This window comes from Peromyscus eremicus, chromosome 11 (genome assembly GCF_949786415.1).
Source record: "Peromyscus eremicus chromosome 11, PerEre_H2_v1, whole genome shotgun sequence".
NCBI classification, from domain to species: domain Eukaryota; kingdom Metazoa; phylum Chordata; class Mammalia; order Rodentia; family Cricetidae; genus Peromyscus; species Peromyscus eremicus.
This window is the reverse complement of record NC_081427.1, coordinates 28861115-28886968: the sequence shown is the minus strand read 5'-3', so window position 1 is coordinate 28886968 and position 25854 is coordinate 28861115. Positions and strand designations below refer to the sequence as shown.

The following is a 25854-nucleotide window of genomic DNA, read 5'->3' as shown; positions in this document are numbered from 1 at the left end:
CGTGGCAGCTCTGGGTGCCACGGAGGAGAAAGGCGGAGCTGGCTACCCTCCGTGGCCCTAGTGTGCAGCTGCTGATTTCTGCTGTTCACCGCCCCTGGGGCTCCAGCCAGTCACAAGCTCCTTCATGGTCTCCGCAAATGGTGCTCGGTATGCTGGGTTGCCCAGAGAAGGCAAGTTCATGGTGACGGAATGGCACTGCTCTCAGAATTCTGGCAAAGAGAGGGATCTCCAGTACTACTGCTCTGCTCAGAATGGAAGCCTTTCAGTTAGGAATAGAATCACTTGAGAATGGAGTCATGGAAGGCTCTGGTTTGGATTCTTAAGTGAACTCAGACAAGCACTCATCGAAAGTACAGAAGGGAGACCATGGCAGTGTGGATGGACTGGATTTCGGATGTCCTTGCTGCTGGAATCACTGCAGTGTGAGCCTTTAGGTTGATTTTACTTGCAGAATTTTGTAATAGCTCGTGTTTGGCTTCCCCAGCTGGTGCTTTCCTCAAATGAAAAATTCAATAAGATATATCTAAAGAAAACAAACATTTGATTAGTTACTGTAGCATGCTTGTAATGAAAGGACAGGTTTTTAAAACAGTGTGTATTCAAATATAAGGTTTCTAAAGCAGCTTTTCCAAAGTAATAAACCATTATTTGCAAATTAGTCACTAAAGATACACTGAGTAGCTTGAGCTCTTTTTTGTTTAGAGTTGAATAATTCTATATACTTCAAGGCCAAATTTTCTTCACTTAGCTTAATTGTCAGTTAGATGAATGGAAAATAGCATGCTACTAATTCCAATTTATTTTTGCTTTGATATAGTCAAAAATTCATTCAGCAAGGAAGAAAAGGAGGTCAGACTATGATCTGACAACTTTTTCTTTTTTTATTATTCATATTTTGCTATAATTGCTAACATTCACCTAATGATTCAATTAAATTACAAATAAAATACACAGTTGACATTTTTCTCATAAAAAGAAAATATAAGGTTTAGTATAATTACAGGGAATAAAAAAGACATACTTGTACAGTTAATTTTTCCATTTTCTGTGAAGTAATACCCTGTATGATGAAAACCTTTGTAAATGGGTTTAAGTTGACTCTGTTTTGAAAGTTGCTTCAAGTGGTCTCCTGGTTTTGAATTACCCTTCTCAAAGGCCCATCAGCTCATATTATTCTCAAGGAGACTGGTTCTCCTAAAGGCATCAGGAGATCTGGTAGTTTTGCTTGTTTTTATGTGTACCAAATGCCATCTTTCTGCTCAAAATGGTCTTCATAGCTGAATGAGTCTGCTACTTTGAAAATAAGCTCAGAACTGTTCATGATTAGAATGGATTTTGCAAAATTTATTATAATGTGTGGCACTGATGAGGACCTCTTTCTTTTGGAAAGGGATTTATTTGTTCTAGGGGCTGCCTGTTGTCTGGCCAGATTAATTCTTGTGTGGTTTTGCATGTATGTAAGTGTGTGGGCGTGTGTGTTGGGGGGGGCATGTGTGTGTGCACTTGGGATGCATTTGCACGTGCTTTGTGGGGGCCAGAGCTTGGCGTCTCGTGTTCTTGGTTATTCTCCACCTCATTTGCTGAGGCAGGATCTCCGGGAGAGCTCACAGCTTATCAAGTCTGCTAGTCTAGCTGGCCATCTTTCCCCAGGGACCCTCTGTGTCCTCTTCTTCTCAAACACTAGGACTTGCAGTAATGTTAAAGTAGGAGTAGCAGCAAGGCTGCTACCCACACTGGTGTTTATGTGGGTGATGGGGAGCTAAACACCTGTCCTCCTCACACTTGCAAGGCCAGCACTTTGTCTCCTGAGCTACCCCCATCCTGTGATTTATTAGTTTTGGACCCTGAATTCATTGTTGAGGTAGGACTTCCAAGAAGGCAAAATGGGCAACCACTGCTGTTAAGTGCAATGTGTTTATGTCTGTGTTTAAATCTCAGGTTTGATGTGTAAAGTGGAAGCAACTCTGCGCTATTTGGGGTTTTGTTTGTTTGTTTGTTTTGGTTTGGTTTTTGAGGGCTGTTAAAAATGAGGCAATTTATGCTGTAGGATGTTCTGTATGGCAAATGTGTTGCTAATTAGTCAATAAATAAAACACTGATTGGCCATTGGCTAGGCAGGAAGTGTAGGCGGGACAAGGAGGAGAATAAAGCTGGAAAGTGGAAGGCTGAGTCAGAGAGACACTGCCAGCCGCCATGATGACAAACAGAATGTGAAGATGCCGGTAAGCCACGAGCCATGTGGCAAGGTATAGATTAATGGAAATGGATTAATTTAAGCTGTAAGAACAGTTAGTAAGAATCCTGCCACGGCCATACAGTTTGTAACCAATATAAGTCTCTGTGTTTACTTGGTTGGGTCTGACGGCTGTGGGACTGGCAGGTGAGAGAGATTTGTCCTGACTGTGGGCCAGGCAGGAAAACTCTAGCTACAAATGGCGCCCAACGTGGGGCAAGAGTTTCCACCTAAAAACTGAGAAAAAAGATTCTAAAACGGAGCTAAAAACAGCTTCCTAATTGTCTCTCTCAAATGAGTGGCAGCTGCCGGTTTGAGCTACTGGTGGGTTCCTAGCATGCATGCTCGACCTGCCGTATGGCGGGAATGAGGCCTCTGCAAGTGGCACATTAAGCTGCATGGTGGATTTAGCCTCTTCTAGTACAAAACAAAAAAAGAGGTTTCTGGGCTACACACTGCTTGGATAAAAGCATAGACCCACGATAGCTCCCAGAGCTGGTGGTAAATGTACCACGCCATGTTGGGAAGCTGAGGTGGGCGGAGCCAGCAGCCACAGCTGCTGCAGTTTAAAGCAATAGATTCACAATAAGACAGATTCAGATGTAATAGTTTACAATGTGTGTAAAATATACGTAGGCTTAAAAGAGACAAAAAAGGTAGTATATACAGTTACAGAAACAAATACATAGTTTTAAAAAATAAAGTCTTTAAAGAGACAGTAAAATTAATATAGAAAATAAGCCACGTGAAGATGAATATTACACAGAGAATCTGGATTGTGTTGTCTTTGGGATTCTTAACTGCAGAGAGATATTTGATTGTAAAGGAAGCTGAGTTAAACCAATATGCATATTTTAAAGATCTCTTGACTTCAAAAATTGGATATAAGGATATGTTGCTTTGGAAAGGAGACTCTGCTTTTGTTCCCATAGAAAGCTAAAGGCTATGGATTTGTTCCAGATTAAGATACATCAGATTTGACCAGCCAAGACCCCCTGAAAGGTCTCCGATGACACCATGGCCCAGATGATCCAACATCCAGAATGGTTTGAAGGCAACTGGCTCAGACAATACAGCCTCATGGACTATTCCATAATCCTAAAATTTTCTTTGTATCCCCATAAGATACAGCGCCCCCCTCCAGCAGGAAGTAGTAAGAGAAGCTACGCCCAAATTCCCAAATTTTATGTAATTTTACTTTGTTAAGGTTAAAACCTTCCTTTTGAAAAAAAAAGGGGGGGGAAGTGCTGTGGGATGTTCTGTATGGCAAATGTGTTGCTAATTAGTCAATAAATAAAACACTGATTGGCCATTGGCTAGGCAGGAAGTGTAGGCGGGACAAGGAGGAGAATAAAGCTGGGAAGTGGAAGGCTGAGTTAGAGAGACACTGCCAGCTGCCATGATGACAAACAGCATGTGAAGATGCCGGTAAGCCACGAGCCATGTGGCAAGGTATAGATTAATGGAAATGGATTAATTTAAGCTGTAAGAACAGTTAGTAAGAAGCCTGCCACAGCCATACAGTTTGTAAGCAATATAAGTCTCTGTGTTTACTTGGTTGGGTCTGAGCAGCTGTGGGACTGGTGGGTGTCAGAGATTTGTCCTGACTGTGGGCCAGGAAGGAAAACTCTAGCTACATATCATCATCTTCTGAACTCTGTGGACAACACACACACACTGAGAGAGAGAGAGAGAGAGAGAGAGAGAGAGAGAGAGAGAGAGAGAGAGAGAGAGAGAGACAGACAGAGAGATGGAGAGAGACAGAGAGACAGACAGAGAGATGACAGAGGCATAAATAAAAATTTTAAAACAAGTTCTGCCCTTCGAGAAGGATTTAGAGTCCTCTATCTCTACAATGATAAATTTTCTGTCAATTACAAAATAATTAAATAGAAAAACCCTAAGAGGCTTTTAAAAATGTTACGGAACATGAGGAATTGCTTGTAAGTGGAAGTTGTTACTTCCATTTCCCATAATTAGATTTGCAGAAAATACAGGTTGTAGACTCCTGGTGTCATCTCTTAATTTTCTCGGTGGCAAATGGACTGCCTTTCCAGCATCCTTATCCCAAAGGGGATTTGATAAAACTTCATTTTCATTTCATTATAATGGATATAATTGCTGAAATTCATTTTACAGTTCTTAATATATCCTGAGTAGAAATTATATCATTCAAAGAAACCTAGAGAATTTTAGAAGCTGAAGAACCTATTTGTGAGCTATTGGACCAGCTCACAAATCTGTGGAGAAGCTCCCAGCTGAGACCAATGCCCACAGCGTGCTGCGAAGACGTCATCTCTGGACACCAGTTGCTGCAGTTTGCACTGCTAAGATCCCGGACATCGTTCCGCCAGCTGCTGTGATTGCTACTGCCAGTACCACCCATCTCCAAGATCCGTCTGATGAATGGGGATTGCTGGAGTGCGTGAGTCCACCCACAGCTGAGGAGTTCAGGACTTGACGCTGTCTGCTTAGCAATGAGAGGTGGCCTAGCACATCATGTCCTTCCAGCCTTGGAAAGAGGCTGAGATACTAGGAAACCAGAAGGAATGGAATGGTAAGTACTCAACCATGACTTTAACAGAACTGGAGTCTGTAAATTTGTGAGTTTGATTTTCTTGGAGTAAACATCTAATATGTTTAGTGTTAAAACCATATATATATTTCTTCTTAAGGAAATTAAATTCTGCTTGAAGTAGAAAAATTAGTACCATTATTAATTGATGCTCATTAATGCATGTACTCATATTTCCCCTATACATGTTCTATAGGGTATTTCCATTTAATGTAGCATTCAAATGCTTTTCATTGCGTGATTGGAAAAAATATCAGAAAAGTCAGTGGGGAAGAACAAGAGATTCCTTTATTGTTATCCATTTCCATTGTAGCTTGCTGGTCTTTTGTGCCTTAGTTTATATCAGCCGAAGATAGCCAATGGTGCCGAGGCTATGCCAGGATTTTAACCAGCTCCAGATTAGCGACTGCATCACAGTGGTTCTGACTCCCATGGCCTTTGCTCTAAATCTAATTATCAATTTTATGGTCCTCAACATTGCTGCTGATCAAAGCTTTCTCTTTTCCTTTTTTCCCTGAGTATAGTGTCTGGCTCTACCAGAACTATGACACATGCTGGTGACTTTTACAAACCAATAATGCTTTTTGTAAAGGAGTCCAATCAATGAGAGAGAGGAGGGATTCTATGAGCAAGGGACATCGAGATCATGATGGGAAAATATACAGAGATGGCCAGCCAAACTGGTGGAAACACATGAACTGTGGACCAATAGCTGAGGAGCCCCCATGGTGTTGGACTGGGTGCTCTGGATAGGCGAGACAGTTGTTTGGCTTGAACTGTTTGGGGGCCCCCAGGCAGTGGGATCAGGATCTGTCCCTGGTGTATGAGCCGGCTTTTTGGAGCCCAGTGCCTGTGGTGGGACACCTTGAACAGCCTTGGTGTAGGGAGGAGAGGCTTGGACCTGCCTCAACTGAATGTACCAGGCTCTGCTGACTCCCCATGGGAGACCTTGCCTTGGAGGAGGTAGGAATGGGAGGTGGGATGAGGAGGAGGGCTGGGGTACGGGAGGAGAGGGGGATCTGTGGTTGTCATGTAAAATGAATGAAAAATTTAATAAAATAAGTAAAGAAAAAAAATTTACCAACAATATTCCTCAGGGAATTTCATCAGATTTTGGTTTGATAAGCTCTCATGTGAAATAGATTTTGAATTCTTTCAATGTAAAGATGCCTGATGCTGAATAAATGTACCAGATAAAGTTGTCATGTGGACTATATCGGGAATCGACTCCTTCTCCAGTTTGGGTATTTGCTGCTCAGCTTTTCTTGAAGATTTGAGAAGAAAGAAACTTCAGCTTTGCTTCTATCTAATAATGGCCAGCAAAGAAAGCCTGTAGTCTTTCCTTAATGATTTTTCATTAGCGCTTGACAACTCAACTTATTTGCTGGATAACATGTCCAGATAGGCTCCGTTGAACTCTCCTTTTGAAACAAGAATAAGTTAGAAAACGGAAAACTTCAGTTTGGTTGTATACAAATATTACTGTTTTCTTGTCTCCAGCTGCTGCTGTATTGAGTAGACTCTTCCATTCCTGTATCTACCTGTATATATAACCCATAGATCTGTATTTGGTCTAAAAGACAAAATAATACAAAAACAATCCGGTACTGTTCAAACCTTCAATTCTCACATGAATTCAAACCTTCAAGACCCACACCATCTCTGCCCAGTTCTCCTGATGATGGTGATGGAGAGGGGGTGGGACGTTATATGCAGGAAGCTGGGCACGTGACAATGATGTTCTGTTGGAAGCTGGAGGCCCCTGTGTGGTCAGTATCCAGAGACCTCTCTTTGTGGGCTGGGGAGAGAATGCACTTGTATTTTGGACCCACAGAGCAGACACGATATGATTGGAATGTCCTGCTCCAGTGCGGTGGCACTTGCCATGGTGAGAGAAAGCTCCCATGGGAAGGGAAGGGGAAACTGTAGAATGGGCTCAGGAATTCCAGCCATTTCTTCCAATTCTACCCTCCCTCCTACTGTTTGCTGATATGCATTGTGTGCAGGAATGCTTCAGCCCCTCAAACACTGTGAACTTGCTCACCTCTGGTTGCACTTAGCTCTCTTTAGTGTGTCAGGTACCTAACATCATTAGCTTGGGTGCCTTATTGCTAAATCCTGGTTACACAGCATTTGATCTGGGTTTCCCCCAAATAGACCCTATTTTATTTCCCCCAAATAGACCAGGAATTTATTTAGGAGGTAATTCCCGAAAACGGATAAACAAGGCCAAGAGGGACGCAAAGCTAACGAAGAGTGTGTCAGAGAAAGGGTTACTACGGGTGCAATTGGAAGCCCCCATAAAGACTGTGGATGCATGGGAAGAAGCAGAGCATTGTCCACTGGCTGTCCATTGACTCAGGGCTTGGGCATTAGCTTCCTGGCATTTCTACCCTGGCTGCCTTGTGCAGACACTCAGAGGGTCTGGAATCGCCTACTGGTGACCCATAGACCAAGATGATGGGACACACCTTAGGTGTGAGCTGAGCTGATTGCATGTCCAGCAGATCAAAATTCACATGTTGGGTTCCTTTTTTCCCCCCTCCGTCCTGCCCCCACTTGTAAGTATTGGGATCTCTGAGTCCTGGCTCTCTGACTACCAGCTCTGTGTGCCTTGGGTTTCCATCTGGGTGGTGGAGACAACAGTAGTGCCTCCCTTGAAGTCAGTGTGAGAAGCAGGTCATTTGGAATAGTTGGGATAGTGCCTGGCTTATAGTATGCATCTGGCATGTATGAGCTGTGGTTATTATAGTGGATGGAGAAGTGGAGCTTCTGGCCATTTAGAAACTTTTCATTTATAGCTAGCAACTGACGAGGCTGGGTTCTCAGTTCGGTGTTTAGTCTTTGTACTTGTTTGCAACCTAGTCCCTGTCCCATCACACCAGATGCTACTGGACATCTTCCCCACTCTCAGCTCCTTACCTTACAATCATTGCCTCTACCACATCATCCTGACAGTACTGATTTTAATAGTAAGGATAAATAAAGCATAAACAGATTGCTCGCTAAAGATTACTGGCATCAGACATATGCAGGTACGTGTATCCATGTTGGATATACAGTGATACGTCTTTGCCGAGGTAAGCACTAACTCCATCCAATTCAGTTCAGACGGAGTAAAAGTACTTACGGAACACCTGTTGTTTTCCAGGGTCCATCCTAAGCACTTGAAGCGTGAGAGTCACAAAGCAGGGGAAGGAAAAAACAAAACAAAAACCAAAAAACAAAACAAAACAAAACTCCTCGGTTCTGGTGGCATTCACCATCAAAATAAACGGAAAAAATAAATAGGTGGAAACGAGTAGATGGAAAAATAAACGAATTTTAAAAATCATGATGATTTTCCTGATCACCAGGTGATGAGAGATCTCCACCCTGGCTTCTCTCTGGTACTGAGTCTGCACAATTCACATGATTGAGTGCCTAGTTAAGGCATTCTGAGCGCTCGACAGAATGGAGTGAAGCTATTGCAGTCCACCGAGTGAAGCCTCGCTTGAAAATATTTGGCTTACAGATCAATAACTCATAAGAACAAAATGGCTTTATAAAAGTTACAGCCTGTGATCTGTGAGGGTACTAGGAACCCTTAATAGGCTCCTGGGGTTATTCTGACTGGGAGGATCCAGCAGAATTCCTGAAGTAGCTATGGTGGCCTCTGAGCTCCCAATATTCATCATGTTCAAAAGGGGGCATGTACCTATGACTACTAATGTACATCCTTAATGGTTTAAACGACAAATGAAATGGTCTCTTGGTTGTTGGTGAATATTTAAATTTGGAACAGATATGTGTGATTTGGTCTAAAGCAAGGAGTTTTTGTTTTTTGGGTCTTTTTTTTCACTCTAGGAGAATATAAGAGGATCCTGCTGTTGACTCAATAAATAGTAATCACCTGCTATGTGCGAGGCACTATATATTCTTTGTTCTTTGTTCCTATGTGTATATATAGGCACACATGACTTTATAGACATGCAAACACTTGGTAGTCGCTGCTCAGAACTGTGTGTATTAAATATGTAGCGGCTCGTCTGAGCATTTCTGCTTTGGGTAACTTTTGTATTATTACTTCATGCTTATTTAATCTTCTTGTTTGGGTTTTGGCTCCACATCTAGCCTCTGAGCGCTTCCAGGCTGAACTGTACAGTAAGCTCTCCCCTTTTTCTTTCGCTGTTATCCCTTGGAATTAGTAGAGAGCTACTTCTATGCATCACACAGATGCAGGCATTTACCAAGGTTGTGGCATCTCTAAGGGCAACCGCCTACACTTTTTTTTTTTTTTTTTTTTGATGGGGAGGGGAATATTACACAGGCCGGGCTGGTAATTTCAAACTCACTGTATGGCCAGAGACTTTGAACTTTGGATCTTCCAGCCTCCAGTTCTGTCCGGTGTGCTGGGATTATGGGAGTAGCTAGGCTACCACACCAGGTTGGTTTATGCTGTGGTGGGGATGGTCAAACTCGAGGCTTCATGCATGCTAGGCGTTCTGCGCCCCAGCTTCAGATGCTTTTCGGCAACTGTTGAACAAAATAAGCTGACAGGAGAGGTCGCTGATCAAAGAGTCTTGTTAAAGGAGTCTGAAGCCAGGAAAAAGAGGCCTATAGCTAGCGTGGGGATTCTGTGTGAAACCAGTTCTCAAGAAGCTGCTGGGCAGTGGACCATACTTGGCAGATGCAAAGTTAAATATAATCAAAGCATCACAACTCAGATCCTTACACACAGATCAAAGAGTCATAACAGTCCCTGGACCCTGGCCACCGCAGCCCCTGCAGGGCAAGCCTGTAGACCTGAGCGCTGTTTGCAGAACCCCCCTCCCTCCTACTCGAGAGCCCGCCCCGGTCCCTTCCTTAACCGCCCAAGTGCGGCGTCCCCGAGGCCCAGAGTGGCTGCCAGGTGCGTTGGGACACCCCACCCTCTCCGGTTGGAGAGCGGGCAGACCGGTTCTACTTGTCTTGGTCGGAAGTAGACAGAACCAACTCCAGACAATTGGAGGCGGTGAGGCCCCGCTGTCTCCTCCTCCCTCGCATCCTTCTAGCCTCTCTCTGAACTTTCCTACCTGACGCTCGCGACGCTCGCAGAAAGCAAGTCCCCAGCCCAGCAGCCTGCCGAGCACCATCTCCAGCGACGGGTGTGAAACTGTTCAACTCAAAACACAAACACCAGCCACTGACATGTTTTAAGAAACGCTCCAGTTGGATGAGTGCGGAACCAAAACAGACCAAATGGGGAGGCAAAGAAGGGAAAGCAATTGGCCCAATTCGGTTGGAGCAGCGGGCTCGTGTTACACTCCCGTTGCCAGTTAGCGTCGTGGGCGTTTGTTGCTGTGTTAATTACAGTTCTTCCCGGAGTCGGAGGCGAGAACAGCCCTCGTGGAACCGTTTCAAGTGGAACGTTCCACCAGGAAGCAAACAACTGCCTTCCTGCCCAGCTGGGAGGGATTCCACCCGGCCGCCAAGGGCGGGGCTGCGGGCGCGTCCCGCGGGGCTCTGCGCACGCGTCCTGCGGGGCTGAGCGCACCTGCTTGCGGTTGGCATCGCGCTGCGGATCCGCTCCGACGGCGCTCAGGTGCAGGGGAGCGGAGGAAGAGCAGCGGAGCATCGGCTCCCTCCTTCTCCCCCCTCCTCCTGGGAAGGGAGAGGGGGGTGTGTGGCGGGCTCGGCGAGACAAGGAGCGCGCGCTTTCTTCTTCTTCTTCTTCTTCTTCTTCTTCTTTTTTTTTTCCCCCTTGTATTCTCTGGAGTTCCTGGGGAGTCAAGTCCTGTTTTATCTTCGCGTGGGTGGGATGAGGATGGGAACAGGTGGCTCCGAAGGAATCGGGGACGAACGCGAGATAGCGCGGCAGGGTGCAAAGAACGCGGCCTTCCAGATACAACGAGCGGGCTCCCAGCTCGCTGCCCTTCGTCAAATATGTGACCTTGGGCAAAGTTGTTTCATTCTTCTGAAAGGCTCCAGTGGCCTCGCGCGCAACGCCACAAGAGGCGGTGCTTGCAGGGCTTATCTGAACACAAACCTCACTGTAGCCTATCAAGAAGCACTGGGGGGGGGGGGGGTGTGTTAGGCACGTAGTTCAGTTGGCAGGGCTCTTCAGCACCCAGTCATCTCAGCGGGGGATCAAGAGTTCAAGGCCATCCTTAGCTGCACCGAGGCCAGCAGAAGCAAAACACGAAACAAGTAAAAGCCTTTTAAAATTGCCACTTCACACACGAGAAAGCCAGGTCCTAGAAATGTTCACATACATACACCTGAGGTCAAGAGGTGGAGTCAGGGTAAGAAACATGGTCTAATCACAAAGTTCATGTGTTAACCACAGCCCTAACCCGTATGTAAATGATTATGTAGATGTAAAGTGCCTGAACACAGCAGGATAGCAGTTGTTCTTGTTTTTGTCACTATAGGAACATAAACAACAAAACTGACGTTAGAATGTGTCCTCTGTGCTTTGGAGAATGAAGGGGCAGAGCGGTCTTGGTGATTACCTACAGCAAGCAAAGGCAATTGGATAAGCAATGGGAAATAGGATGTGAATGCCAGCATCAGCCTCGATGGTCTATTACAGCTTGCACATACTTAAATACACTGAAAATTACTTAGGCCAAGCCACTGGGTCAGTATTGGCTCAGTAAGTACGGGCGTGGAGCTAAGAGCTGTCACCTGCCTGCTCCCTATCACTTACTACAATACTAACCTAGCAGTTTTCCTCCATTTCAGAAAAATGAATTCCCCGCCCACCGCCGCCCCTCCCCCCCATGGTACTATTTGGGCATCTTAAGAATACAATTCTTGGAATCGACTCAAAAGCTGCAATCCAAAAACCATGGTGTGCACTTGAAACTACCACTTATGCACACTTAAGGCCTGGCACAGACACCTAAGATAATATATGGGAAGTGCTTTGGAAGAAAAGCACTGGTAATGGTTTTTTTTTTTAAAAAAAAGGATACCAGACATGTTTTGATTGTCACAATAATCTTATCTGAGGAAATTTTGTCATTAACGTGTGACTCTCACTCAGTTTCATGTCCTTCTTGGTAAAGTCATTTTCCGAATAGTTGTAGGGACAGGATGGGAAAGGCGCAGCCGGGGAAACAGGTTAGGCAGGGCGTGGCATGGCCTCTGCTGTTGTGGAGGTAGGGGCAGGTATGTAGGCTCCAAAGAGAACAGGGTGCTAGTTTTCACCAGGGCAGTCAATGCTGGTTCTTGGGCTAGTTTAGATCTGGCTGGGGATCTGTACCCTGAGTTAGCTGCCTTCATTAAAGACCACAAGTTTGGTGGCTTAAAATAATCAAATCTCACACTTACATAGGTTAGAAATCTGACACAGCCCGTCTTATTGGGTGAGGCTGTAGGGGCAAACCCATTTCTTAGTGTTCTAGGGTTTCCAGTTCAGGCACCTTCCTCTTTCTTGAGAATCAGCAACGATATCTCAAATTCGTACATTGCATCATCCTGATAGCTATTTCTGCTCCCTTCTTCCTCTTGTAAGGACCCATATGATCACACTGGGCCCATCCAGGTAGCTTAGGATCACTTCCCTATTTTAAGGTGCCCTGATTAGCAAACCTAGAGTCATTTGCATCCCTAATGCGTCTTTGCAATTTAATCTAATGTATCTACAGGTTCCTAGGATTAGGATATGGCAATCTATGGGGGCCACACATTCTGCTCATTTGGGTAGCAAGCACAGCCTTAATTAATTCATAAGCACATGCTTAGTGTTCCCTCCGTAAAGGCACTGTTAGGGACTTACAGGTCCCCCAGCTCTGCCGCTTTAGTTAGGTTAATTCAGGCAAATTATTTAACTGTTTAACCTGCAATGTCCACATCTGTGAAGTGAGGATAATGATAGTACCTCCCTTATCAGATGGATGTTTTAATTAAATAAGATGATGCTGGGAACTAGCACAGTGCCTGGCATGTGACCAGCCCTAAGTTTGGAGCTGTTATTATGTACCATGGGGATTACAGATTTCACAGAGATAGCGGAGTAAGGCATACTCACACATACGCATGTAGAATAAGATAACATATAGGAAAAATAGTGAAAAATAAAATATATTACACTTAGTTCTTAACTAGTTTAGTGCTGGTGAGAGAAGTAGATATAAGATATTCCCAACAATTAGGAAATGTCAGGAATAGATGAGGCAGTTGTGGGAGATAGGCTAGATCTAGAGAGGCACCAGAGCACCCTTCTTATGTTGACAAGATGGCAGGAAATAGGCTGATTTATGTGTCATCTTGTGGAATGGAGAGTTGGGCCAGGGTGTCCATTCATTTGTTTCCATGTTTCCTCAGGATGTTTAGGGGGGAAGAGTGGATTGTCAGACAGGAGAGCCCAACTGTGGAAGGCTTAGATTGCTAGGCTGTAGAGTCCAGACTTTTTCCTGTCATAGTGGGGAGGCCTGGAAAGTTTTAGAGCAGAGGTAGGTTCAAAACGGCAGTGTTTAGGAAGATTAAACAAAAAGAAAAGGCAGCAGGAGACCTGTTGAGGAATGTCTTCAGTGGTCCCCATAATAATGGCTGAAGGATATGTGATGACATTCCACCCTAGAAAAGCAGAATGGATGCTGAACACAGGAGAAATTAAGAGCAAAGGGCCTTGGTGATATTTTAGATCATGGGGGGGGGGGGGGAGGATTGCAAATTCCTGGAAGGTTGGTGATAGCAATAATAGAAATAAGACGTGAGTCCAGCTTGTATTTTCCTGTTTGTGTAAGGTGTTGGCAGGTTGTCCCAGTGGCATGTGTCCAGCAGGCCACTGGGAATGTGGAAGTGGAATGTGAGAGGGAGGTCATGGCTGCATAGTTGAGATTGAAAGCCATCAGCAGGGGAGGTGGTGGCTACAGTCCTTCACCGCCACCATTCCCAACCTTTTATGATCAAGCCCGCTTTATTGTCTACGGTGGTAGATTCCTGATGGAGTCCCTCCTTCCCTCATTTCACATTTCCTCCCACTCCTCGTTCTGAGCTGAACTTTGTCCTTCCCAAGTTCGTATGTTGAAATCTTATCCCCTACTGCCCTAAAATATGGCTGTATTTAGAAATAGGATTTCTATGGAAGTAACTAAAGGTCAAATGAGGAGAGCCCCGATCTCCTATGCCTTGCATTCTTTTCAGAAGAGATCAGGACAAAGACACACACAGAGGAACAACCGTATGAAACCAAGACTCCAGGATGATGAGAAAATACAGTTTGTTTATGGTACTCTGCTGTGGTGGCCCTAGCAAGTCAATCTGCTTCTCTAAGGGAGCTGTGCCCTCGGGCTCCCACTTGTTCCAAGACTTACATTTGTTGAACAACTCACATGTCCTAAGACTTACGTTTCACCAGGTCTGTGTCCCTCAGTGTCTAGAATGGCCTGGGTTGTATTTAATAGTTTTCAGGAATCTTGTTTTCAATGAATAGAAGGACAGTGATGACCTTTATCTTTGGGAGAGTGTGGTGTCCAAAGCTGGCCCATGGGAGAGGGTGTTGGTCAAAGAAGCCTTTTGAACATGAAGCTTACTTACAGCTGTTCGTTGACTGTCCTGCCACCTGTTCATAAGGCTGGCTCTGGCAGTAGACTGTCCCATGTGCTTTCCTCTGAAGCCCTGCTTATAACAGAAAGAGATGCGCTGCTTCCGACTGGACACTTTGTTGCACTTAATTAGATTGTGCTGTTCTCTTTGCACTTAGTGACCACTCTGAATCTTATTTGAGTCTTGCTTTTCAAGCTACAAAACAAAGTATCAGGAGAGGCGAAGGCCAGGTCAGCACTTAAAGTAGCCTGTGGAGGAAACAAATTCAGTGATGCATTCACACAGCCACCCCTAGGCGTGGAACAGCACGACCAGCGCTTAGAAATCCTGTCAGCCAAGCTGGACAGCTTCCAAGCCCTGCCTAGTAGACTTTTAGTGACAGCAAGATATTCAGATGAGAACCATGTCCTCAGTGACTTCTTTGTTCAGTCGAGCTGGCCTTTATGATGTATTGAAGTGGTGATTATGAGAAAGACGCTGATGAACTATTCTCCAGCGTCCCAGAGGACACAGGGAGAGAAGTGAAACAACGGACTCCTTGGCAAGAGCTTGCTAGCAAAAGCCATTTCTGACTAGGTTGTTCTCTAACTCCCTCTTCTGGGAGGCTGTGGTACTACCCTGAGTTTTTCTCGGGTCCACTTGTGGAATGATTGTTGTTGTGCCCAGTCCTATCAATAGAAGGGGACTTCCCCAAGGACACATCTCGTGTCTCATCTGCTTTTGCCTCTGATTCAGCTTCTAGCTGGCACCAGGTATCCCTCAGTGGCTGAAGAGATTAGCTGAACTAACCCTTTGTCCTTCAAAAATGTTTTAGTGTTTCCCAGAGACTCTCTGACTCTCTCTCCTTTCTCGTGTGTGTGTGTGTGTGTGTGTGTGTGTGTGTGTGTGTGTGTGTGTGTGTGTGTGTGAGAGAGAGAGAGAGAGAGAGGGGGGGGGACAGAAGGGGGAGGGGGAGGGGAAGAGAGGGCTGTGAATAAACTACTATTGAAAATGACTATCGTGGTTGTATACAAGATTTTATTTATTTATTTTTCAGACAGAGTTTCACTGTGAAGCCCTGGCTGCCTCAGGAAAACAAACAAACAAACAAACAAACAAACAAACAAACAAACAAACCAGACTGGCCTCATACTTGGGACAATTCTCCTACTTTTCTGCCTCCCAAATCCAGGGATTACAGGTATGTGCCACTATACTCAGCTAGATTTTATTATTTTGGATATCAAGGGGTGTGCGAATAGTGTATTTGAGGATCTAGTCTATGGGTAACGATTAAGACACAGTATTAACTGATTGACTCACAATGGTCCCAAAACACAAATTTACCTGAAGTTCTGTAAGTAGGGAGCATAGCAATTCTACAATGACGTGTAGGTAACCTGAGGAATACAAGCCTTCCTCAGAATTTATAGGATGGTCAAAAGCACAGCTTGAACTCACAGCACAATTCTGTTCATTGATTTTTCTCTCTTGTCAGGTACTCTGTAGTACTATTTCATGTAGTACACACAAACACACATACACACAAACACATGCGCGCGTACACACGTGTGTACGTGTGCACATTTCTTGATATGAATTTTGTTTCCTCAGTTTTGTAGAAGGGGACACTGAGGTGCAGAGATGCTTATTCGTGTTTATTCAGTTTGTTGTATGTACTAGACACTAAGTTGGGGTGCGACAACCACATGGCACAGAAGCCGTGCCCTCATGGGACTTACCATCTAGCTGGCAAGCGAAATACAAGAGGTATAAGAAAGATGTAACAGACTGCCGTCAGTGCTCACTGGAAAGTACATCGTGCCCAGGAGACAATGGCAGCCCAGCAATGATGTACCGAGAAACAAATACACACGGCGCCAGGCTTGGTTCTCAGTACTACATTAAGATGTAAGGTTATAATTGCTCCCCGAGAGTAAGCACACATGGTTCCTGGGAACACGTTGGAAATAATCAGGGAGGCTCCTCAAAACAAGCGAGGTTACCTGAAACCCAAAGGTTGAGTAGGAGTTCGCTGGGTTAAATCAAAAGGGAGGAGAAAGAGTGTTTCAGGTGGAGGAAACAGAAAGTGCCAAGGGCCGGAGGGGAGAGCTAATACGCTCCTTAAGCATCAATTCTGTCTGCAATAGAGATTTTGAGGGAGACATAAGAAGAGGAAGGTAACCTGGGCTAAGTCCTGTGGGTTCTCATGTAGAGCTCAGATTCAGGGTTGAGGTTTCCGGGAAAATGTAGTGTGTATTTCCAAGAAAAATGTAGTGTGAACAAAGCCAAAGCAGGCGTAGTGTCTTCTTCACAAGCGGAAAGAGGAGAATTGGAATTTGTCACCGTGTCCCATCCGACTCTGGAGCTCAGCAGCGGCCAGTGCCCACCACGTCAGGAAACATCCTGTGGGCAAGAAGAGAAGAAAAATGTTAGTCCCATTCCTTACCTCCTCAGAACTTTGCCTTTTGGGATCTCCTGGGGCTGCAACAGGCCTAGAGAGGAAGAAGGCATGTTCCTCCTCTTCCCCTTGCCTGGGGGAGGGTGGCACTTGTCCTTCAGAGCAATTTTGCAACAACTCTCCAGTCCCCGGGTCACTGCTCCCACTGTCCTGGGGTTGACATTGTCTTTTGCAAGTCTGTGCCAGGCCTGCCAGTGAGCAGAGCGTGCCTGCTCCACTACCCACGGGAGAAACCAGGCAGGTGAGATGCACCCACTTCCTGCTTGGGAAAGGAACAGGTGCTGGGTGGCAGAGAAGAGTTACCTTGTCTTCCTTGTGTGTTCTTGCTGGGTGGGTGTGAGGGGCATATGTGTGGGTTTGTTTCACACAGTTTTCTTGCACACCACCTTGCTGAACAGAACAGTTGCCACCAACACCAATACTTAACTAAGTGGATGCACCATTACTTTATATTTTGGAATCTTAAGATGTTAAAATGCCTTTGTAGTAAACAAATGTCCTCAACAATTGCTCAAGGGAAGTCGTGATGGAAATTATGCTCTTTATATTTTCAGTGGAATGGCTGCTTTTACTCTTATTTTTCTTTTCATGCTATATAGCAGCTAAGGGCACAGTCTGTCTCAGACTCCCTCAGCTCAAATTGTAATCCTGACAATGTCCAGCCGGGTGACATTGGGCAGGCTGCTTAACATTTTTGTACCTCCATGTTCCTCTCTGTAAGAAAGAGATGCCAAGCTGGGCAGTGGTGGCGCTCGCCTTTAATCCCCGCACTCAGGAGGCAGAGGCAGGTGGATCTCTGTGAGTTTGAGGCCAGACTGATCTACAGGACAGCCAAGGCTACTCAGAGAAATCCTGTCTCAAAAAAGAAAGAAAGAAAGAAAGAAAGAAAGAAAGAAAGAAAGAAAGAAAGAAAGAAAGAAGAAAGAAAAGTAGGTGCTGGTAATAGTATAGGTCTCACAGTAGAGGGGTTAAGTGAGTTCATTTGGCAATGTACTTAGAATGATTAATGGCCTACAGTAGGTGCCTCCTAAGTGTCAAGCTGTTAGCATAAATAGTCTTCCTTCCTTCTTTCCCTCATTCCTCCCTCCCTCTCTCCTTCCTCCCTCCATTCCTCCCTCCTGTAGCTAGAGTTTTCCTGCCTGGCCCACAGTCAGGACAAATCTCTGACACCCGCCAGTCCCACAGCCTCTCAGACCCAACCAAGTAAACACAGAGACTTATATTGCTTACAAACTGTATGGCCATGGCAGGCTTCTTGCTAACTGTTCTTATATCTTAAATTAATCCATTTCTATAAATCTATACCTTGCCATGTGGCTCGTGGCTTACCGGCATCTTCACATGCTACTAGTCATGGTGGGGGCTGGCAGTGTCTCCCTCAGCCTTCTGCTTCCCAAAATTCTCCTCTCTCCTTGTCCCACCTATACTTCCTGCCTGGCCACTAGCCAATCAGTGTTTTATTTATACAGAACGATATCCACAGCACCCTCCCTTCCTCTCTGTGGGTTTGTACAGTTGTGCATTGTATGAGCAAGTATGTGGAGGCCAGAGGTCAACATCAGGTGTCCTTCCTCAACTGCTCTCCACCTTAGTTCTTGAGACAGGGTCTTTCTGACAGTGGAGCTCATTGATTGGTCTAGAGTGATTGGCCAATGAGCTTTGGGGCACAGCCTATCTCTCTCTCCCGGTGCTAGGATTACTCACAGATAACTTCGACGTGAGTGCTGGAGATCCAAACTCAGGCCCCTATGTGTGCTGAGCTGGGCCAGCTCTTCACAGCCTGAGCCGTGTCCCCAGCTTGCTTTCACTTTTTGAGAGTCAGGGTCCACATAGACGCTTAGGAAAAGCTTGGGAGAGATAAGTCATGCTGCCCTTTATCCTGCGCATCGTTAAACCTACCACCACAAACCAGATGACAGCGAGTCAAGGCTCTCTGCAGGATCAAAGCAGGAAGGCACAGCTCTGCTGTGCTAAGTTTAGGGGTTGTTCAGAGCATTTGCAAAGGACAGAATAATATCCTGCGTGTTAGCACATGTCACATCAATCATCTCCAACACCCTTCAGGGCAGGGCAGTAGCACACAGCCCAGTGCAAACTGCAGAACCACTAAGAATATTTTTAAATGCAGATAATGTACACTGTATGGGTAACATTCCAGTTTTTCCTAAGTCGCAGGGGAAGATACTGGTGGTGAGTATTGCTATGTGGACTTCTTTTTAAAAGCAGCCAAACTGTTACTATTTTAAAGTGGTCTTTTCATGGTCAGTTCATCTTTTAGCTTCCAATACATAGGTGATTCTTCTTTGCTTCAGAAACAGCTTCAACCAGAGGGCTCCTGCACAGATAAAGAAGAAGGCTACTTTCTTCTTCTTCTAGCAGAGGCTACGGTAAGCAAGGTCTCTGTCATCTGCATAGCCTGGGAATGCGCAGGTGACTGTGAAGACAGCCGTGGAGGGACAAGAATGGGCATATGGTCCTCATTGGCACAGCATAACAAAGTAATTAAAAATGTCTTAAAATGCAGAAAGCCCCCAAACTGTAAAGTATATCATAGTAGATGTCAAATTAGCATTTTTCTGCTTCTTTTTAACAATGCCACAATCTCATTAATCTACAGAAGGAACTGAATGCATGGACTCCAACCAGTTGGCTGGACATATGTTGCACATTGGACTGGCCATTTGGCTGGATCAGATTAAAGTGGAGAAACTGCATATTTTTTTGGGCACCGAACACAAATCTGGACCTGCTTATTACTTTTGTCCTCTCTTTTTAAAGTGATGGATTTGTAAGTGCCAAAAATTCAGCACCAACTTGCGTTTAAAAGGGGAAAAAAAGAAAGCCTATAAAGAAATGTGACAGAGGAAAAAGACAAAGGATTGAGGATGGAGACTCCAAAGCTGGCTTCGGAGGGGTGGGCTGTATTAAATGGTAACACTCATGCTGACAGTGTTATACATTAGGAATGCCAAATCTACGGGTTCTGGCTCATTTATGGACAAGGTGGCTCAATTGATTAAGGGTTTCATTTGGGATGTTATCAGGTATTATTAAACCATTTGGCACACTGCTTTGTCTTAACCTTTTCTTAACAAATACAAGAATTTAATAATCTTCGAAATTTTATCAAAAAGCAGAACAAATGTATTTTGTTTACCCTTGTGGCCACACTCACATATATGAGTGCTCAGGACATTGTTCTAAATGTTATAAGAATATACATTTGAACATGATCTAGTAATATGCTCGCACTTAGGGCAAATTCATAGCTAGTTCATGACCAGGCAAGAAGTGGCATCTTGTGGAAGGTGTCAAGGGCAATGTGGACATACAAGAAGTCAGCTCGTATCTATGAGGTATGTTTCTTGGAAGGGATGGTTAGACTAGGGTCAGAATCACCTTCAGGAAGGAGGTAGCGTTTGAACAGATGGGATTAGGAGTCTGACAGGCAGAGTGAGGAAGGTGACCTCCGGACTCAGGCCTGGGATGCCGGAAACCACAGGGAGGTGTATGAGTGCACTGGAGGATGAATTTGGAGGAGCAGATGGTGGTCACCATTTGGTGCTTGGGATTCTATGGCAGATCGAGGGGTGTTCAGGGCAGTCACGGGTCTCTGCAATCTTCTGAGTGGAAGAATCTGTCCTTCAGGATGAGCCCCATGGCAACATGCAAAGCTCTCTGTGGGTTGGGGAGAACATTGTTCTGGGGGAGAGGATGGCAGATCAGGCAAGATGTGATGAAGTCCTCATCTGAGGAAAGGCAGTGGGAAGCAGAGGTGGGGCACAGGTAGGACGACCCCCAAGAACTGAAGCCACGTGATATTAAGGCCACTTGGTGAGGCAACAGAATCAGAAGACGTCAAAGGTGATCATTTGAAACAATAACGTGGCGTTTGTTGGCAGGCTGGCTGGTTATACAAAATGCTCTGGTTGATAGAATGATTAATGAACAAATTTGTCTGAAAAGATGCCTTTTCAAAAACTAAGCCTTTCAGAAGAGTGTGTTGATGCTCAGGAGGCAGAGGCAGGAGAATCTCTATGCGTTTGAGACCAGTCTGGTCTACTTAATACAGGCCAGCCAGGATTACATAGTGAGACCCTGTCTCAAAACAAAACAAAAACTCCTCAAAAACAAACAACGAACCTAAGACTTTAGTCCCTCAGACTAAGAGAGAGACTGTGTTGGGACCCGGATGGATGTGGCAAAATGGGGGCCTGGTCTCATGCTCTGTTTTAAGTTCAACAGTGCATCCCTGAAGCTAGACATTCTTTTTGACCATTTTAGAAAAACAAGAAAGCTCTCAAGAGGACCGGAAGTTGAAACTGTCTCCTGGAGCTGACAATGCTGTCATAGTCCTCCGTGGGGGGAATGGATGCTTTCTCCAGATCTGAATGTGGACCTTGTCTATCAGTAGAAGACTCTTTTAAGAGAGGGTAGAGACATGTGGTCCTAAGAGACTTGAGCACTGGAGTTCCAATAGCCCCACAATATCTCTGTATGGAATTTTAAAATGAAAGAATGTGGTGTGTGTGTGTGTGTGTGTGTGTGTGTGTGTGTGTGTGTTCAGGGCCGTGGAGGAAGAGGGTTTCCCTGTAGACAGGGTGCACTTTTGACCTGTGCCCCGAATCCAGAGTTCATGTAGGAGTAGGTTTCAGTCTTCGGGAAGATAGAAGCCATTTAATTTCATTAATCTCTCTTTTTGTGGCAGTAGAATTTCCTAAACGGAAATGAGACCTCTGAGACTCTTGGCATAGAAACGGTAAATTAGAAATCTATCCATGAATACTTCTCTGCATTTAATTAAATGGCAGTCTCTGGGGGCTTAGCAGTGTATGGAGTAATAAACCCATCACACAGAATGGCTAAATATGTGGACTTTGGTCCACATTCATTTTATTCATAACAAGAAGCTAGCTACGTAGACACATTCAGAAGTGACTGTTGGTGAAGAAATATTTCTAGCATTTATTTTCTCTTAGAATTGTAACTCCGATCTAAACAAATGTGGGTTAAATGTGTTTCCCTCAAAGCTGTTGGATCCATGTGAACTTTTTTTTCCCCCCTACTGGGGATGAGGCTGCTGACAGGAAGATCAGGATCAAGACCCATTTCTCTCTGGTGATGAAGACCCCTGGTACCACTTCTAAATTGCCCTGTAACTCATGACTAATGGCGGAGGAAACATCTGATGAGTCAGCGAGACCTGTTTCTAGTACTGTGAAGTCTTGTGGGGATTTCTTGAGGAGCGCCACAATATTGTGGGGGCAAAGGCAGCCTGCAGAGAGCAGAAGAGTCAAAATGCGTGATGTGCACCTTGGAATTTCATTCACTCAGGAAACACACCTGCGCACTTCCTCACAGAGAAGAATCTTCTTTTAGTGATAGGTTAGTGAAGGTGTGTGTGTGTGTGTGTGTGTGTGTGTGTGTGTGTGTGTGTGTGTAAAAACCCCACATTTTGTGGTTTAAATTGATTACAATAAACAACAAAAATGTGTCTTTAAAAAAAAAGGTTTGCCTATTTAGTCAACAGCTTAGAAAACTTTATACACTATTTTTTTTTTCTTTTAAAGACAGGGTCTCTATGTAGACCAGGCTGGTCTCAAACTCACAAACTTGCAGAGGTCCTCCTGCCTCTGCCTCCCGAGTGCTGGGATCAAAAGCGTGTGTCACCAATCCCAGCTCTTTAACCTTTTAAAAAAGGAACTCTCTGACTACATTTCATACCTATTATAAAGAAAAAGAATGAAGGGACTCATATTGTAGGTGAGGAAGCCTAGCGAACTGGACATTGAGTTCCCTTCACCCTGTGATGTTAGTGGCAGACAACATCTGGCTTGGGGGCTCCAGGATGAGATCTATTCCAGTGTCTGATGTTGCTCCTTCTCCTTTGAGTACCTTCATCAAGGCTTCTAGCCAGTCTCTGAGCCTCAGCTGTCTTGTATATAAAGTGGGACCATTATAGATCAGAGAAGGTGTCTTGGGGCTTTGAACAGTGTCCTGTACCTAACCGATGCTCAGTCAACATTAGCAATCATTAACATCATTCTTAATAACTGAAGGCTGCTCCAGGCTCCTGTGCTTGGGTGGACTCTCACCGGGCCACCGGGATGCTCGGGTGGTGTCGGTGATGTTCTTCAGGGGGTAGCCTTAGCCCTGACTCTACGTGCCTGTTTCCTTCTAGCTCTGTTTCAAGTTTGCTCGGGATAGCACTTGGATTCCAACAACCTCCTCAGTCAGATGTGTGGTGGCCTCAAAAGCTCTTCTGCCTCTCAGACAACAGTAGCCTTTGGGGAAGTGAATAACCTTGAGCTGGAGAGAAGTACAGGCTTTGAAGACAGACCGGCTCGATTTGAAACTTGGTTTCACCTTGTATGATTTCATAAAATCTAGTCTACGGAGCTAGTTTTGGACAGTGATTCCAGGCTTGACTGCAGGAATAAGGCTGGGCTGAATCTCTCATCCTCAGGTAAATTACTTAATATCTCTGAGCTTCAGTTCCCTTGTCTAGAAATGGGGTTAATGATAATCCTCACCTCATAGAGTTAGCATGAGAGATAATGTGATAGCAAATGATTCTGTAGTAAGTGCTCAGTTAAAAGTTATGGTATGTGCCCTGAAGAATTTGCCACAAAGGCAGATTGAGTGTCCTTCGGTCAAAATACTTGGGATCAAAATTATTTCATATTAAAAATTGGTGGCTGAGGGTATTTTCACATGCTTAAAGAAATATCTCAGGGATGAGACTGAAGTCTAAATATAAAATTCCATTATGTTTTCTATAAACATTGTCTGCATAGACCGAACATTTTACAGAACACTTTTTAAATGTACCTGTTTTTTTACAGTGGTCGCATGAAATCAGGTATGGAATTTTTCAGCTGTAGTATCATGTCGGGGCTCAGAGTTTCAATTATGGGTGCTTTTCAGATCTTGGATTTTATGAGTTAGAGATACTGAACTTGTGTTATTATTACAATATGACCACAGGCCAGTTATTTAAATGTTCAGAAGCTCCGAGTTTTTATTTTTAACCTGAAATTGAGGGGAAAAAAAACCCAACAACCCCCAAACAAAACTCACTCGTCTCCAAAGCCAGGTAGAATAGATGTGATAATGTACAGAACCAACTTGAAACAAAGTAGGCTCTTGGTGAAGGAAGTGATCACTATTACCGCAAATTAACCACGCTGGAGAGACTTCATTGGCCCTGGCCTTCCCGTGGCCTGCTTCCTGCCTTTCATGTCATGCCCAAGTTGAACCACATTCCCCACAGAATTGACATCTTTCCAAGTGGATTCCGTTCCAGGTATTGCCACGCAACCCAACCCCTGCCTAGACTCAGGCCTGCGTAATTGCTCTGCATACAGACATTACTCCCAGGGCCCCAGTAGAGGCCTGGCCCACGAGGCCGCTATATTTGATTTCTGTAGGTCAACAAACAAGCATTTGAAATTAAATAAGCATGTTAGTCACGGCAGGTTCAGGCTGCCGTAATTAGCTCCTGTCTGGCCTGCTGGAGCAGCAGCGGGCCTCTGCTTCCCACTGCCTGTGCAACAAGAAAATACCGGGTCCAGGGCTCTGGGGTGCTGCTGCCCGAAGCATTTGACGTTGATGCTTTAGGACAGATGCTGGCAAGGCCTCTTCCTGTGCTGGTGGTGGGAAGTGGGGAGCCTTTTTAGGCTGTGGAGAGTTTCTGAGCAGGCTGCTGGTACTGGACATACAAAGACAATCCCTGATTACAGGGAGCTGTGGTGGGGGCCAGCACAGGAATGGCAGAGAGACCAGGAAGCCAACAGTAATCCTCTTTCTCTTTGGTTCCAAGGCCAGCACCACTTGGGCTTCAGACTTCCCAGGGGTGCTTTCTGGGCTAGGCGTTTCCCTTTGGAAATGTTACGTTGGTAGCAGAGTCACTCACTGCCCGCCCTTCTTCACCCGCGTGTGGCTGGCTTCCTTCTGGGTCCCAGGCAAGCACACCTGTGGATGAGTCTCAGTGCCCCCTTTCAGGTCTTTGTCCCAGCTAGGACACTGAGGTGCCTGTTCCTCAGCTTGGTTACTTTTTCTTTCCGTTTCTTTGAAGTTTATCTTTTTTTCCCCCTTTTATATTTTTCTTTTTCTTCTCTCCCTCTCTCTCTCTCTCTCTCTCTCTCTCTCTCTCTCTCTCTCTCTCTCTCTCTCTCTCTCTCGACTGGATTACAGCCTGTGTCTATCACTGTGGTGCGATCTGGCAAACCTCTGCCGAATCTAATCATAGCGGGGTTGATAGTAATAATGATGGTAACAACTCTTTGCTTTGTAAAGTTCTTTTGATCTCTCAAAGCAAGTTGCATTTCATTCCCCCCCAGAAACTGCTTTGCATGTATATTCATCAGCTTCACCGTGGGGCTCTTGGGAGCTGGATCCGTCAGTGTTCTCTAGAGGAAGGAACCCAATAGAAGGAAGGTGTGTTAGCTGGAGGTTGATGATGTTGGCTTGCTCAACACAGGCCGGGTAGTCCAACACTGCCATCTTCACACTGGAGAAACTGAAACCCAGGGGTTTGTTCAGTTCATGAACATGGGTGTCTCCACAGTCCTAATCTGGTCCTGAAGGCCTGGATAATTCCTGGAGGGTCACGAGTCTTCGGTCCATGTTGTAAGTTTGAAGAAGCTCAGCAAAGATTGGTAACAGCAGTCGCAGCAACAGAGTAACTGAACAAGACACAAGGCAAGCAGGCCAAAAGCATTCTCCTTGGGACTCTCTCATACATAGTGTGGGTCTTCTCATGTCAGTCAATGTCGTCAAGAAAATCCTTCTAAATAGTCTCACTCAGGTTTGCCTTATGGGTGATATTTTAGAGACTGTCAAGTTGAAAGCCAATATTAATCATTACAGGCACCTTCCGTGTTGATCAGTGCTAGATACGCAAAGCTGTTTAACATATAATTTCTGTCTGCCCTCCAAGGGAAGGCAGAGTGGAAAGTAAAAATACTATGGGCTTCATATGCCTTCCTGCTACTTACCAGCTCTGTGTGTGACCTTTGACACATTTAACAGTTTCTGTGTCTGTAATACAGGAACAGCGGTAGTGCTTTTTAGCATCTCAGTGAACGT

General features: G+C 45.0%; 2 long non-coding RNA genes across 3 annotated transcripts; one reads left to right on the top strand and one right to left on the bottom strand.

Moving 5' to 3' along the window:
• The first annotated feature begins 54 nt into the window (after positions 1 to 54).
• Positions 55 to 19834, top strand: LOC131921422 (uncharacterized). Of its 2 annotated transcripts, none has more exons than XR_009382003.1 (5): positions 55 to 422; positions 4373 to 4790; positions 15361 to 15504; positions 19077 to 19151; positions 19382 to 19834. It is a non-coding gene; the product is annotated as an uncharacterized LOC131921422 (long non-coding RNA). The 2 variants fall into 2 exon arrangements; XR_009382004.1 differs by having other exon boundaries at positions 56 to 422; positions 4412 to 4790.
• LOC131921421 (uncharacterized) lies at positions 295 to 10461 on the bottom strand. The gene is made up of 2 exons (XR_009382002.1): positions 9863 to 10461; positions 295 to 523 (listed from the first exon to the last, which is right to left on the bottom strand). It is a non-coding gene; the product is annotated as an uncharacterized LOC131921421 (long non-coding RNA).
• Positions 19835 to 25854: the final 6020 nt, after the last annotated feature.